Source organism: Saimiri boliviensis, chromosome 18 (genome assembly GCF_048565385.1).
Source record: "Saimiri boliviensis isolate mSaiBol1 chromosome 18, mSaiBol1.pri, whole genome shotgun sequence".
NCBI classification, from domain to species: Eukaryota; Metazoa; Chordata; class Mammalia; order Primates; family Cebidae; genus Saimiri; species Saimiri boliviensis.
In genome coordinates this window covers 3,543,063-3,557,561 of record NC_133466.1, presented here as the reverse complement: position 1 = coordinate 3,557,561, position 14,499 = coordinate 3,543,063, and the positions used below count along the sequence as shown (strand labels likewise).

General features: G+C 50.7%; 1 protein-coding gene across 1 annotated transcript in view; it reads right to left on the bottom strand.

Moving 5' to 3' along the window:
* WDR4 (WDR4 tRNA N7-guanosine methyltransferase non-catalytic subunit) overlaps nucleotides 1–14,499 on the bottom strand; it is a 55,762-nt gene that overhangs the window by 3,599 nt on the left and 37,664 nt on the right. The gene's annotated exons all lie outside the window — the stretch shown is intronic.

Genomic DNA, 14,499 nt, shown 5'->3' with positions numbered 1-14,499 from the left:
ATGGGCTGCTGGCCTCCTCTAGCCTGAGCCCAAGCTCCAGTGGCTCTGGGGGACACTCAAGGTCACAGCCTGGGGTGGACGGAATCCTTTACTGCATTGGAAAAGCAGATGAGGAACCATTGCCTCTTTAGAAAATAGCAACTGGGCCGGGTGTGGAGGCTCACAACTGTAATCCCAACGCTGCAGGAGGCCGAGGTGGGAGGGTCACTTGAGCACAGGAGTTTGAGAGTTTGAGACCAACACAGGAACAAAATGAGACCACATCTCTAAGGAAAAAAAAAAAAAAGGCTGGGCGCGGTGGCTCAAGCCTGTAATCCCAGCACTTTGGGAGGCCGAGGCGGGTGGATCACGAGGTCAAGAGATCGAGACCATCCTGGTCAACCTGGTGAAACCCCGTCTCTACTAAAGATACAAAAAATTAGCTAGGCATGGTGGCGCGTGCCTGTAATCCCAGCTACTCAGGAGGCTGAGGCAGGAGAATTGCTTGAACCCAGGAGGTGGAGGTTGCAGGCGAGATCGCGCCATTGCACTCCAGCCTGGGTAACAAGAGCGAAACTCCGTCTCAAAAAAAAAAAAAAAAAGATAAGAACTAGAGAGTCCGAAATGTCCTCATTCTTTCTTTTCCACCTCCTTCCTTTCCCTTCAGTCTTATTCTGTCACCTGGGCTGGACTGGAGTTCAGTGGCCTGATCTCGACTCACTGCAACCTTTGCCTCCCTGTCATTGTGTGGCAGGCTAACTAGTCTCATTCACACAGTGACAAGTGGTTCCCAGCAGCCAGAGAACGGAAGTCACAAGTCTCAAATACTTTTCAAGTCTCAATAAGCACGTTTCCTACTGTCTCACTGGCCAGAGCAAATCACATAATCAAACCCAGGTTTAAAAATTTGCTTCATGGTTGGGCACAGTGGCTCAAGCCTATAATCCCAGCACTTTGGGAAGCCAACATGGGCGGATCGCGAGGTCAGGAGTTTGAGACCAGCCTGACCAACATGGTGAAACACTGTCTGTACTAAAATACAAAAATTAGCCAGGCATGGTGGCACGTGCCTGTGATCCCAGCTATTCAGGAGACTGAGGCAGGAGAATTGCTTAAATCTGGGAGGTTCAAGGACCCCAGGTTCCCCTGGGGCGGTTTGCCTTTTCCTAGTTGGCCACAGTTTTTATTCTGGATTCCGATCCCTCCCCTCACAGTTAACTCTGTGCTATTACACCTTCTCCGGGTGGGTGGCCCAGGAGGCTGCAACAGGCTGAAGTCTCCTTGTCCTGCAAATTCCTAAGTTGAAATCCCAACCCCCCAAGGCATTAGGATCACTTGAACCCGGGAGGTAGAGGTTGCAGTGAGCTGAGATCATGCCACTGCACTCCAGCCTGGGTGACAGAGCAAAGCCAAAAAAAAAAAAAAAGGCGCTACAGAGAATTTGTCTTTTTTTTTTTTCAATCTACCAGAGTGAGGAAGACAGCTAAAACAAGATTGGGAATCATTCTTCAAGCATTTGTCTTTGTCTTTATACGCCTATTTCAGCCTCCTCTATCACCAAGCCCCCACTGCTTTTGCTAACACTTCCAAAAGCCACCTGACTCCAGGGATGGAGCACACCACCACCCTTTATCATAAAGAACAGCTGAGGCCAGGCACAGTGGCTCACACCTGTAATCCCAGCACTTTGGGAGGCCAAGGCGGGTGGATCACCTGAGGTCAGGCATTCAAGACCAGCCTGGCCAACATGGCAAAAACCTGTTTCTACTAAAAATACAACAACAACAAAAAAATAGCCAGGCATGGTGGCGCACACTTGTAATTCCAGCTACTCAGGAGGTTGAGGCAGGAGAATTGCTTGAACCTGGGAGTCGGAGGTTGCAGCGAGCGGAGATCACCTAGGCAACAAAGTGAGACTGTCTCGAAAAAAGAAAAGAAAGAAAGAAAGAAGGAAGGAAGGAAAGAAAGAAAAGAAAAGAAAGAGGGAAGGAAGGTAGAAAAAAGAAAGAAGAAAAGAAAGAAAGAAGAAAGAAAGAAGGAACCGCTGGAACATTAACGTAGCATCCAATGCCACTCTCCTTGAACTCACACTGAAGGATTCCGCCTTCCAAGACTGTTGAAACCCTCCACGTTGCTGCTCAGACACACCGAGAGACCTGCTGCTGATCCGGTTAATGCTACGCGGGCACTGACGGGGGTGTCGGTCACAACCAGCGTGAGCAGGGAGCGAGTTGGCGCCTAACTTTCAGGACTCAGGCGTGTGTGAAAAATGGTTGCCTTACACCTGGTGTTGTTTCACCTCGCCAGTTTTTATACATAGGTATTTATTTTAACAAGCCATCAAAGGAACCAAAAAGCGTTAAGAATTCTTACACATTCCCCTTGCCGCACAAATCTGTAATTAAGGGATTCTCAAAAGTGAGTGCAAGGTTTTATTCTGACACCGCCCGTGCTCACTGAAATGATGACATTTGGCCTTCCACATGGTGGGAGAGCAGGGTCACTCAATTTCTGTGGCGTTTAAAGGAGACTCGAGGCTTTCAGGCAACGCTGAGGAAGGTGGATAGCAGTGTTTCAGGAGTGGGAGAGACTTCAACTTAAACACAGCCAGGCGCAAGGGCTCACACCTGCAATCCCAGCACTTTGGGAGGCTGCGGTGGGAGAATCGCTTGAACCCAGGAGGCAGAGTTTGCACCACTGCACTCCAGCCTGGGTGACAAAGATAGACTCTATCAAAAAAGAAAGAAAGAAAATTTGCAAAATAAATATTCTTACCAAAACTAAAAATAATAACAATAAATAAATAAAACAGGCTCACACCTGTAATCCCAGCACCTTGGGAGGCTGAGGCAGGTGGATCACTTGAGTCAGGAGTTCGAGACCAGCCTGGCACCACATGGTGAAACTCTGCCTCTACTAAAACTACAAAATTAGCCAGGCATGGTGGCGTATGCCTGTAATCCCAGCTACTCGGGAGGCTGAGGCAGGAGAATCACCTGCACAGCCATAGAGAAGAAGGAAGTCATGTCCTTTGCAGTCACATGGGTGCAGCTGGAGGCCACTGTCCTAAGCAAATTAACATAGGAAGGGAAAACCACACACAGCGTGTGCTCACTTCCAAGTGGGAGCTGAACGTCGGGTGCACAGGATGTAAAGAGGGCAGCCATCGACGCTGGAGACTGTTAGGTGGGAGGGGGAGGGGTCGGGCTGGCAACACTTCTTGGGTACTATACTCAGCACCTGGGTGATGGGATCAGTCGTACCCCAAACATCAGCAGCACACAGTGTACCCAGGTAACAAACCTGCATATGTACCCCCGAATCTAAAATAAAATCGAATTTGTTTTTAAAAAAAGAACTTATATTCTAGGCATAGTATGTTCAATATATATAATGATGAATGAAGAAAGACAGGGTTCTTCCCCTCACAAACCCTAAATTAATATCAATGAAAAAATTAATTACGGGCCGGGCATAGTGGCTCATGCCTGAAATCCCAGCACTTTGGGAGGCTGAGGCGGGCAAATCACCTGAGGTCAGGCGTTTGAGACCAGTCTGGCCCACATGGCGAAACCCTATCTCTACTAAAAATACAAAAAATTAGCTGGCTGTGGTGGCAGACTCCTGTAATCCCAGCTACTTGGGAGGCTGAGGCAGAAGAATCGCTTGAACCCAGGAGACGGAGGTTGCAATGAGCCAAGGTCATGCCACTGCACTCCAACCTGGGCAAAAAAAGTGAAACTCCATCTCAAAAAAAAATAAATAATTAATTATGGCAAGAGTAAGCAGCATTGTTGTTTGTTGATAAACGGCTTTGAGTTCTAAGACTGATTTTCACGATCACATCTATGTTTCAATGTATGTTATACATGAATATTTAATCCGTGCAAGACTTTGTTCACTGCGTTGGTTACACAGACATGACTGTAGGGCTGGTTGCCTCGCTGGGTGAAAATCTCCCTCCCCGCTTGAAAATTATGTTATCAGAATATGCCCATCATCTAGCCCCGCCCTGGAAACCCCCTCTGCACCCGGCACCCAGCCCCGCCCTGGAAACCCCCTCTGCGCACGGCACCCAGCCCCGCCCTGGAAACCCCCTCTGCACCCGGCACCCAGCCCCGCCCTGGAAATCCCTTCTGCGCACGGCACCTAGCCCCGCCCTGGAAATCCCCTCTGCGCAAGGCACCCAGCCCCGCCCTGGAAACCCCCTCTGCACCCGGCACCCAGCCCCCAGCCCCGCCCTGGAAATCCCCTCTGCGCACGGCACCCAGCCCCGCCCTGGAAATCCCCTCTGCACCTGGCACCCAGCCCCGCCCTGGAAATCCCCTCTGCGCACGGCACCCAGCCCCGCCCTGGAAATCCCCTCTGCGCACGGCACCCAGCCCCGCCCTGGAAATCCCCTCTGCGCACGGCACCGAGCCCCGCCCTGGAAATCCCCTCTGCGCACGGCACCGAGCCCCGCCCTGGAAATCCCCTCTGCGCACGGCACCCAGCCCCGCCCTGGAAATCCCCTCTGCGCACGGCACCCAGCCCCGCCCTGGAAATCCCCTCTGCGCACGGCACCCAGCCCCGCCCTGGAAATCCCCTCTGCACCCGGCACCTAGCCCTGGAAATCCCCTCTGCGCACGGCACCGAGCCCCGCCCTGGAAACCCCCTCTGCGCACGGCACCCAGCCCCGCCCTGGAAATCCCCTCTGCGCACGGCACCGAGCCCCGCCCTGGAAATCCCCTCTGCGCACGGCACCGAGCCCCGCCCTGGAAATCCCCTCTGCGCACGGCACCCAGCCCCGCCCTGGAAATCCCCTCTGCGCACGGCACCCAGCCCCGCCCTGGAAATCCCCTCTGCGCACGGCACCCAGCCCCGCCCTGGAAATCCCCTCTGCGCACGGCACCCAGCCCCGCCCTGGAAATCCCCTCTGCACCCGGCACCTAGCCCTGGAAATCCCCTCTGCGCACGGCACCGAGCCCCGCCCTGGAAACCCCCTCTGCGCACGGCACCGAGCCCCGCCCTGGAAACCCCCTCTGCGCACGGCACCCAGCCCTGCCCTGGAAATCCCCTCTGCACTCGCACTTAGTGCGCTCACCGGAAATCCCACCTACCCACCAATAGCAGCTCACCCGGTCCACACCCTGTTCTCCAAATCCAACCGGTCGCCTTCACTCCCTATAAACCCCCCTTCTGCAGAGGAGTCAGACGCGACTGCCCTGGCCCCTCTCCCTGGGACCACAGACCCTTGCCTGGGAGGTGAATCAATTGGCATCTGATTTTCTTGTGCTGGCCTCAGTTTCCTCGTTTTTAACTCGGCGACAAACCTATAGAGAATAAACTTTACGATGATAAAACAAAATTTCAAAACAAAATAAAAAGAATATAGAGAGATCCCGTGTGCCCTTTATCCTACATACTCATCCTCGGTTACATAGAGGTTTGCAAATACTTGCTCCTGGTCTGTAATGAAAGGCCCCGTGTCTCCTCAATGGCCTCATCCTGCCTAGCCTATCACCATGTCACAGGCAAGTACTGACAGTGACACACACAAGATCCAGAATGTTCCCCAGTCACCTCCCAACTCATAGACATCCCTCCAGGGAGCCACAGGACCCCTCTAGTGCCCCTTGTAGGATCAGTTTATGTCACGTTGAGGACCGCCAGGCTATTCCACTGTTTGGCTTTTACAGGTAAATCCGCTATGAACATTGATCCACTGTGTTGTGTTGTGTTGTTGGTTTTTTTTAGACAGAGTTTCGCTCTTGTTGCCCAGGCTGGAGCATGCGATGGCACAATCTCTGCTCCCTGCAACCTCTGCCTCCCAGATTCAAGCGATTCTCCTGCCTCAGCCTCCTGGGTAGCTGGGGTCACAGGCATGCACCACCATGCCTGGCGAATTTTTTTGTATTTTTAGTAGAGACGAGGCTTCTCCATGTTGGTCAGGCTGGTCTTGAACTCCCATCCTGGTGATTCACCCGCCTTGACCTCCCAAAGTGCTGGGATTACAGGCTGAGCCACCATGCCCGGCCAAGCCACCGGTTTTTATGAACAGGAGTCTTCACTTGTCTGGGCGTGCCCAGGAGAGCAATCCTGAGGTCACATGGCAATTGCACATTGAGTTTTATAAGAGATTGTCAAACTTTTTTCCAGAATGGCTGCACCTTTTACATTCCCACTAGCAATGCACAGATCGGTTCTCTTTGTTACTGGTATCTAGTGTGATTCCCCTGACGTCAAAGAACACTTTCGGTACGATCTCAATTCTTTTACATTTATTGGTGTGTAATTTATGGTTCATCATGCAATTCATCTTGGTATACATTCCATGAACGTTTGAAACAAATGTGTGCGGCCAGGCATGGCGGCTCACACCTGCAATCCCAGCGCTTTGGGAGGCTGAGGTAGGTGGATGGCTTGAGCCCAAGAGTTTGAGACCAGCCTAGGCAACATGGCGAGACCCCCATCTCTACAAAAAATACGAAAATTAGCCAGGCATGGTGGTGCATGCCCGTAGTCCCAGCAGGAGGGTAAGAGAGGCTTGAGTGTAGGAGGCGGAGGGTGCCGTGAATTGAGATTGCACCACTGCCCTTCAACCTGGGCAACACAGTGAGATACTGCCTCAAAAAAAAAGAAGGAGGAAGAGGAGGAAAGAGGAGGAGGAGGAGGAGGAAGGAGGGCGAGGGGGAGGAAGGAGGAGGATAAGAATGTGTATCATGCTTTTGTTGGGTAGCGTTCTATGAATATTGAGAAGGCCGTGCAGGTTGATAGCGTGGTGAGTTCTTCTATATCCTGTTTGTTTCGTGTCCGGCAGCCCTGGCGATGGTCTTCCACTGAGGGCTGCAGCTCCTGCCAGACAGTCCTCTCAGTGCAGCCATCTGCTCCAAATCCCAGTGACAGTCTTCCCTCTGCCCTTTCAGACCCAAGGGAAGGCAGGGAAGGCACAGCTGCCTGCTCTCCCTAACCCTGGAATACTGAGTTCTCTGCCCCCAGCCCACAGCTTTAGTAAATCGTCTCATGACTAAACTTTCCTTGGTGACCCAGTTTTCCGTGATATCTGTGGCCTGCTGTGGCCGGCCTTATCTTATGAGAGGTATCCCAGGGGGCTACTGCCATGACCTCGGCTCCTGTGGAAGCAATTCCCACTGAAAATGAGCCCACAGAGTGAAGCCATCAGGCTCTGGCTGTAACAAGGTACTTCGCAGAGACTTCATTTCCTCGTAGAATGTAGAAAGTGGCAAAGCACACTGTTCCCACACGAGCAATGGAAAGAGTCAGATAACCCTCAGCACCACTGCAGGGGGGAATCACAGGGAACACAGTGAACTGAATTCAAAAAAAGATGGCCCCCTTCACGCAGAGAGAGCGCAGGAACGGCTTTATTCTTCACAGGTGTTAAAGAAAAAAATATTCAACAACACTTGTGTCTTTTTTGGTTTTGAGATAGGGTCTCACTCTGTCACCCAGGCTGGAGTGCAGTGGCACGATCATAGCTTACTGTGGCCTCAACCTCCTGGGCTCAAGTGATCCTCCCACCTCAGCCTCCTGAGGAGCTGGGACCACAGGTGTGTGCCACCAGCCCAGCTAATTACTTTTTTTAGAGAGATGGGGTCTGGCTATGTTGTCCAGGCTGAGTGATGCTTGTTAAAACACAGTAAAGCAGAGTCTATTCAGGACCATCAAGGTAGGTCCTGATGGGGTGACCACAGCAATGGGATTTGCAGGGATTTAAGACATTAAGCTCAACTTCAGATCTGGCTCAGGCAGGCCAAGTGCAGTGGATCACATCTGTAATCCCAGCACTTTGGAAGGCCGAGGGGGGCAGATCACTTGAGGCCAGGAGTTGGAGACCAGCCTGACCGACATGGTGAAACCCCAAAACCCCAAAACTCCAGCCTGGACTGGAGATTCTGCCTACAAAAAAAAGAATCTGGCTCAGACAATCAGGAATTGCTCGCCAAGGACCAAGGGGAGTGGGGGTCAGTGGATGGAAAATTACACGAGGAAACATCAGCAGTTAGGACATTCTTGCTAAAGTGACCTAACAGGATTTTTGACAAAGAGAGCACAGGGTGATCAGACGTCACCTAGAGACGAGAACTGACCCAGATGTGCAGATGGAGAGGCTCTTGCTAAACTGACTTAGGGCTGGGGGCGTTGGCTTCTGCCTGTAATCACAGCACTTGGGAGGCCAAGACGGGCAGATCACTTGAGATCAGGAGTTCAAGACCAGCCCGGCCAATATGGTAAAACTCTGTCTCTACTAAAAACACAAAAATTAGCTGGGCATGGTGGCATGTGCCTGTAATCCCAGCTACTTGGGAGGCTGAGGCAGGAGAATCACTCAAACCCAGGAGGCAGAGGTTGCAGTGAGCCAAGCTTGCACCGCTGCACTCCAGCCTGGGTGACAGAGGGAGACTCCATCTCAAAAAGTAAAAATAAATAAATAAACTGACTTAGGGGGGTTCTTTGCTAAAGCTGGACTTTTTTTTTTTTTTTTTTTTCTCCATCCGTTAACAATCTTAGGCCTCTAAAGCTGGACTTTACAAGGAGGTGCACAGATGGTCCTAAGAGAAGGTTCAGATGCTTGACTAAATTTCCATCTAACAGAGAATCTTATCAGAGAGTATAGGAGAAAGAGTGGCCACCTTACGGATGGAGAAGAAAGATTCAGTAAAATTGTTTTTGTTTTTGTTTTTGAGACGGAGTTTCGCTCTCGTTACCCAGGCTGGAGTGCAATGGCGCGATCTCAGCTCACCGCAACCTCCGCCTCCTGGGTTCAGGCAATTCTCCTGCCTCAGCCTCCTGAGTAGCTGGGATTACAGGCACGCGCCACCATGCTCAGCTAATTTTTTGTATTTTTAGTAGAGACGGGGTTTCACCATGTTGACCAGGATGGTCTCGATCTCTCGACCTCGTGATCCACCCGCCTCGGCCTCCCAAAGTGCTGGGATTACAGGAGTGAGCCACCGCGCCCGGCAGATTCAGTAAAATTCTTAAAGGCCAATGTGTGTGACAAATGAGAGCTGGGGTCCTGTACAGAAGGGGATCTTGCACCTACTTGTGAGGCTGTATCCGAGTGAGCTGAAACAAAATGCCATACTTTGAGATTGAATTGGGAGTCCTTTTTATTTGCCAGCAACCGAGAGACGGCTAATGCTCAAAATTCTCTCTACCTCAAAGACGGGGCCTGGTTCTTTTTTATACCTTGCTTAAAGGAGGGGAGGAGGAGCCTAGCTAAAGCAGATTTTACAGAAACAGAACAAGCTAAAAGTTAAAAGGATAAACTATTGCAGGAAGGTCAACAGTGGCGGATGTAGGGGCTTTTGGTTAAAAGGATAAACTACTACAGGAAGACGAACAGCTGTAAATACACAGTCACATTCCAAGGGCCGCTGATACCATCAGCAAATGCATCCCAGGTGCAGCTGGTACAGCTTGACTCGGTATCTTATCAGTCAGGGCATCCCTGGGTCCGCTTGGAGTCAGCTTAACCCAGCTACGTGCTCAGGGGAAGGGGGGGGAAAAGGAGGAGGCAACTGAAGAAGCGAACACGAGGTCTGTCCAGCTCTGCGCTGAGAAAGAGAGAGTGAGGCAGCCGGGCGCGGTGGCTCACACCTGTAATCCCAGCACTTTGGGAGGCCGAGGCAGGTGGATCATGAGGTCAGGAGATCAAGACCATCCTGGTCAACATGGTGAAACCCTGTCTCTACTAAAAATACAAAAAATCAGCTGGGCATGGTGGCACGTGCCTGTAATCCCAGCACTTTGGGAGGCCGAGGCAGGTGGATCATGAGGTCAAGAGGTTGAGACCAGCCTGGCTAACAAGGTGAAACCCTGTCTCTACTGAATATAGAAAAGTTAGCTGGGCATGGTGGCGGGCACCTGTAATCCCAGCTACTCAGCTATTCAGGAGGCTGAGGCAGGAGAGTCCCTTGAACCTGGGAGGTGGAAGTTGCTGAGAGGTGGAGGTTGCCGTGAGCCAAGATTGAGCCCCTGCATTCCAACATGGGGGATAGAGCGAAACTCCATCTCAAAAAAAAAAGGGCAGATTTATTAGAGAAAGTACGAAGATAGGTTGCAAGGATGCAACAGGCAGCACAGCAGAGAAGGGGCTGTCTGCAGAGGGGGAGGCTGCAGGGGACTTCTGCGGGGTCGCGCTGCAGGGACTACGTGCTGAGCGAGGTAGCTGTGCCAGCAGGTTGCCTGTGATTAACCATCTCTCAGAGCAACTGCTCTCCCCCAGCCCACCCCTTCCTCACTGTTGCCTACTTACCTTATCAGGACTCCACAGACAAGACCCCTTGATCTTTATGTAATGTCCCTCTTTATCCATGGTGTCAACCTAAACAGAGCAGCTTTCTGAAAGAAGATGAAGCCTACCGGGGCTTGGAAATACACGCGCCACAGTATACTCTGTTACTCAGGGAGGTACAGGCAGACCGCGAAAACGAGGGGGCTCACTTTGTGTTTTGAGATAATGATCCTTGGCTACAAAAACCAACAAGGGTGGCACCAGTCCAAGTCCGGGCAGGTGGTCGCCGGGCAGATGACCTTACAGAAGGACCTTTGATGTGAGGTTGCAGTGGACTTTTTGCAAGGCTGCGGGTTTTGCATTCTTCTGGGATAGCTTTGCTGTCAGACATTTATGCTTGAGAACTCCTTTTCCTGGTCTTCTCTGTCAAGGTGTTTTTTGTTTGTTTGTTTGTTTTTTTAACAGAAACAATTCTCTTATTATTTTTATTTATTTATTTATTTTTTTTGAGATGGGAGTTTCACTCTTGTTGCCCAGGCTGGCGTACAATGACACGATCCTGGCTAACCACAAGCTCCAGGGTTCAAGCAATTCTGCTGCTGCAGCCTCCCCAGCAGCTGGAATTACAGGCATACACCACTACACCTGGATAATTTTGTATTTTTAGTAAAGACAGGGTTTCTCCATGTTAGGCAGGTGTGGGGAACATTCCCGTGTGAGACCCCTAAAAGGTGTGAGTCTCACTATACGGTGAATTTGATCCCAAACACAGTTTCCTACTGGAGGCAGTCGAGCTATCCGGAAATATAGGAACTGAAAGATGAATGATCAGTTTCTAATATCAACCACAATATCGTTTGGGCCTAAAACTATGCGTTGCTGCTAGACCGAGTAACCCCCTGCTGGCAACCGGTTCCTGCTTTTAACCTTTTTTATGACTCTCTTTTAAGTTTTAACCTTTTCTTTACTTACCTGACTGCCTAATGGTTTAACTGTCGATATTTGCAAAGCAAATACCACCATAAGGGATGGCTTTGATTCCTGACTCAGAGATTCCTGAATGGGGAAATTGAGTTAAGTTGAGTCAGGAGTAGACAAAGGAGAATCCGGTTAAAAGATATTCTGATAAGCAAAACTAGAAAACCTTTTCACATCTCAGTTCTAAAACAAGATCAAACCAGAGATACCTGCAGCCAGGAGGAATAATGTCTGGATGTAAACAAGCTTTGTAATTACAAGAAATTCTGTTACTTTTTACAACCACTGATTGCATATCTGACTTCTCTATTGTATAGGCCATGTAAGGTGTACATTTGCATTTCCTCTTGCAATGACGTAAACCAGAGCCAAGAAAGTGTATTTATTCCTGGCCTTTGAAAAATAAAATTTGCTGTTTAGGCACAGCCTATCAGCCCTCCAGACGCCTCGCTTTCTCTCTCTCTGTCTTTATTATTTTCTCAGGCGCACTCCCTCTTCCAGGTATTGGGACCCTCTTGCAGGTCGAGAGACCCCCGGGCAGACGTGCCTACCCGTCCGGACGGTCCACGACAGGCAGGCTGGACTTGAACTCCCGACCTCAGGTGATCCGCCCGCCTCAGCCTCCCAAAGTGCTGGGATTACAGGCGTGAGCCACAGTGCCTCACCTAAAAAATCCCACTTTGATTCTGACAACTTTCACACTAGAAAAAGAACCAAAAATCAGGCGAGCAATTACAGTACCTGGTTTTCACATCGTATTACTGAAAGAGGCACCAGAGGGTAGGAAAGGCACTCTTAAATTGCTGACGCCATTCCTCAGTGCTCCCAGCGGCGGCCGCATGACACACAGAATTCTGCGTGTGTTGGGGGAGGTCAAGTGCAGTGACTGTGGGACTTTGCACTGAACTCGGTGCTGCCGCTTTGTCACAACAGAAAGCAAAACTGGGCTGAACCCAGCCGGCGCCCACCCACGGAGGGAGCACTTAGAGCTGAAGCCAGAGGAAAACTGCCCATCCCGGTGACTCGAACTTGAGTTTGGCCACGCTTTGCCACCACAGGCTAACGTTCTCTGAGGTCCTAAATAAACTTGAAAGGCAGTCGAGGCCACAAGGCCTTCAACTCCTTGGCAAGACCTAGGTGCTGTGCTGGGCTCGGACCCAGTGGGCGCGGGGCTGTGACCCAGTCAGACGCCTGCTCGGATGGCTAGGGGAGTGCCTGTACCATCCCTGCTCCAACCCCAGGCAGCACAGTTTGCGGCAGTGAGAGTGACTCGAGAGGGAAAAATAAACAGGACTTTGTCCTGCATCTTGCAAACCAGCTCAGCCCACTAGGACAGGGCACCGGGCAGAGCTGTGAGGCCCCCACTCCAAGTCCGAGCTCCTGGACGACACTTCTAGGCACGCCCAGGACCAGACAGAAACCTACTGCCTTGAAGGGAAGGGCTCAGTCTTGGCAGGATTCGTCACTACTGACTAAAGAGCCCTTGGACCTTGAGTAACGAGTAACGATACCAGGGAGAACAACGTGGGCCCCGAGTGGGACTGACCCGCGCTGGTTTCCGGTCCCTCTCAGCCACGGTGGGGCAGAGCACCAAGCGGACTCTCGGGGTCCCTGATGCGAGGCCTTGTCCTTGGACAGCAATTCTGGATCTGCCCTGGCAAGGGGGTTGCCCACTGCCCTGAAGGGAGAGTCTCAGGTCTGGCAGCATTCACAAGCTGACTGAAGAGCTGCTGGGCCCTCAGCGAACCCAGATGAGAATCAGGCCGTACTCTCCGGGGGCCCGTCGTGGTGGTAGCCGTGGGAGAGGCTCCTCTGCTTGTGCAAGTGGGAGGAAACAGTGGGAAGAAACTTGTCCTGTGGTTTCAGTGCCAACTTAAGCGCAAGAGAACACGACACCAGCTAAATTTCTGAGGTTTTTGACTCGAATTTCTGGCTTCCAGATGGCATCTCTGGACCCACCTGGGGCCTGGGGGAACTCACTGCCCTGAAAGGAAAAATAGAAGCCTGGCTGGCTTCGTCACTTGCTGATGATAGAGCCCTACAGCCTTGAGTAAGCACAGGCAGCAGCAAGGTGGTAATGACAGTGGGCCCTGGGTGAGACCCAGTGCTGTGCTGCCTGCAGATGTGAGCCGGCACAGTTCCAATGGTGGTGGCCACAAGGGTGCTTGTGTCACCCCACCCTCAGCTCCAGGCAGCTCAGCACAGAGAGAGACTCCATTTGTTTCGGAGAAAGTAAGGGAAGAGAACAAAATCTCTGCCTGGTAAGCCAGAGAATTCTTCTGAATCTTATCTGAGGCCACCAGGGCAATACCTCTGTGAGTCTGTGACAAGCACACTGTTACTGGGCTTCAGGTGCCCTCCCCACCCCCCGCCCCAACCACAGTACAGATAGAGCTTAGATCAGAACACCTAAGTCCCTTCAAATCACTAGAAAGCCTCCCCAAGAAGGATGGGTACAAATAAGCCCAGACCGTAAAGACCAAAATAAATACCTAATTCTTCAATGCCCAGACACCAATGAACATCCACTAACATCAGGGCCATCCAGGACATGACCTCACCAAATAAACTAAACAAGGCACAAGGGACCAATCCTGGAGAAACAGAGATATGTGACCTTTCAGACAGAGAAGTCAAAAGAGTTGTTTTGAGGAAACTCAAAGAAATTCAAGAAAACACAAAGACGGAATTCAGAATTCTATCAGATAACTTTAACAGATTGAAATAATTCAAGAGAATGAAGCAGAAATTCTGAAATTAACACGTGCAATTGAATAATGAAGAATGTATTAAGAGTCTCTTAATAGCAGAATTGATCAAGCAGAAGAAAGCATCAGTGAGCCTAAAGACAGGCTATTTGAAAACACACAGTCAGAGGAGATGAAAAAGCATAAAAGCAATGAAACTACAAGACCTAGAAAATAGCCTCCCAGGGGCAAATCTAAGAGTTACTGGCCTTAAAGAGGAGGTAGAAAAAGAGATAGGGGTAGAAGTTTATTCAAAGAGACAGTAATGAGAATATACTAAACCTAGAGAAAGACAGTAATAGTCAAGCACAAGAAAGTGACAGAACACCAAGCAGGTTTAACCCAAAGAAGACCACCTCAAGGCATTTAATAATCAAGCTCCCATAGGACAAGGACAAAGAATGGATCCTAGAAGCAGCAAGAGAAAAAAAACAAATAGGTCGTCACGGTGGTTCATGCCTGTAATCCCAGCACTTTGGGAGGCCAAGGCAAGCGGATCACGAGGTCAAGAGTTCAAGACCGGCCTGACCAACATGGTGAAACCCCATCTCTACT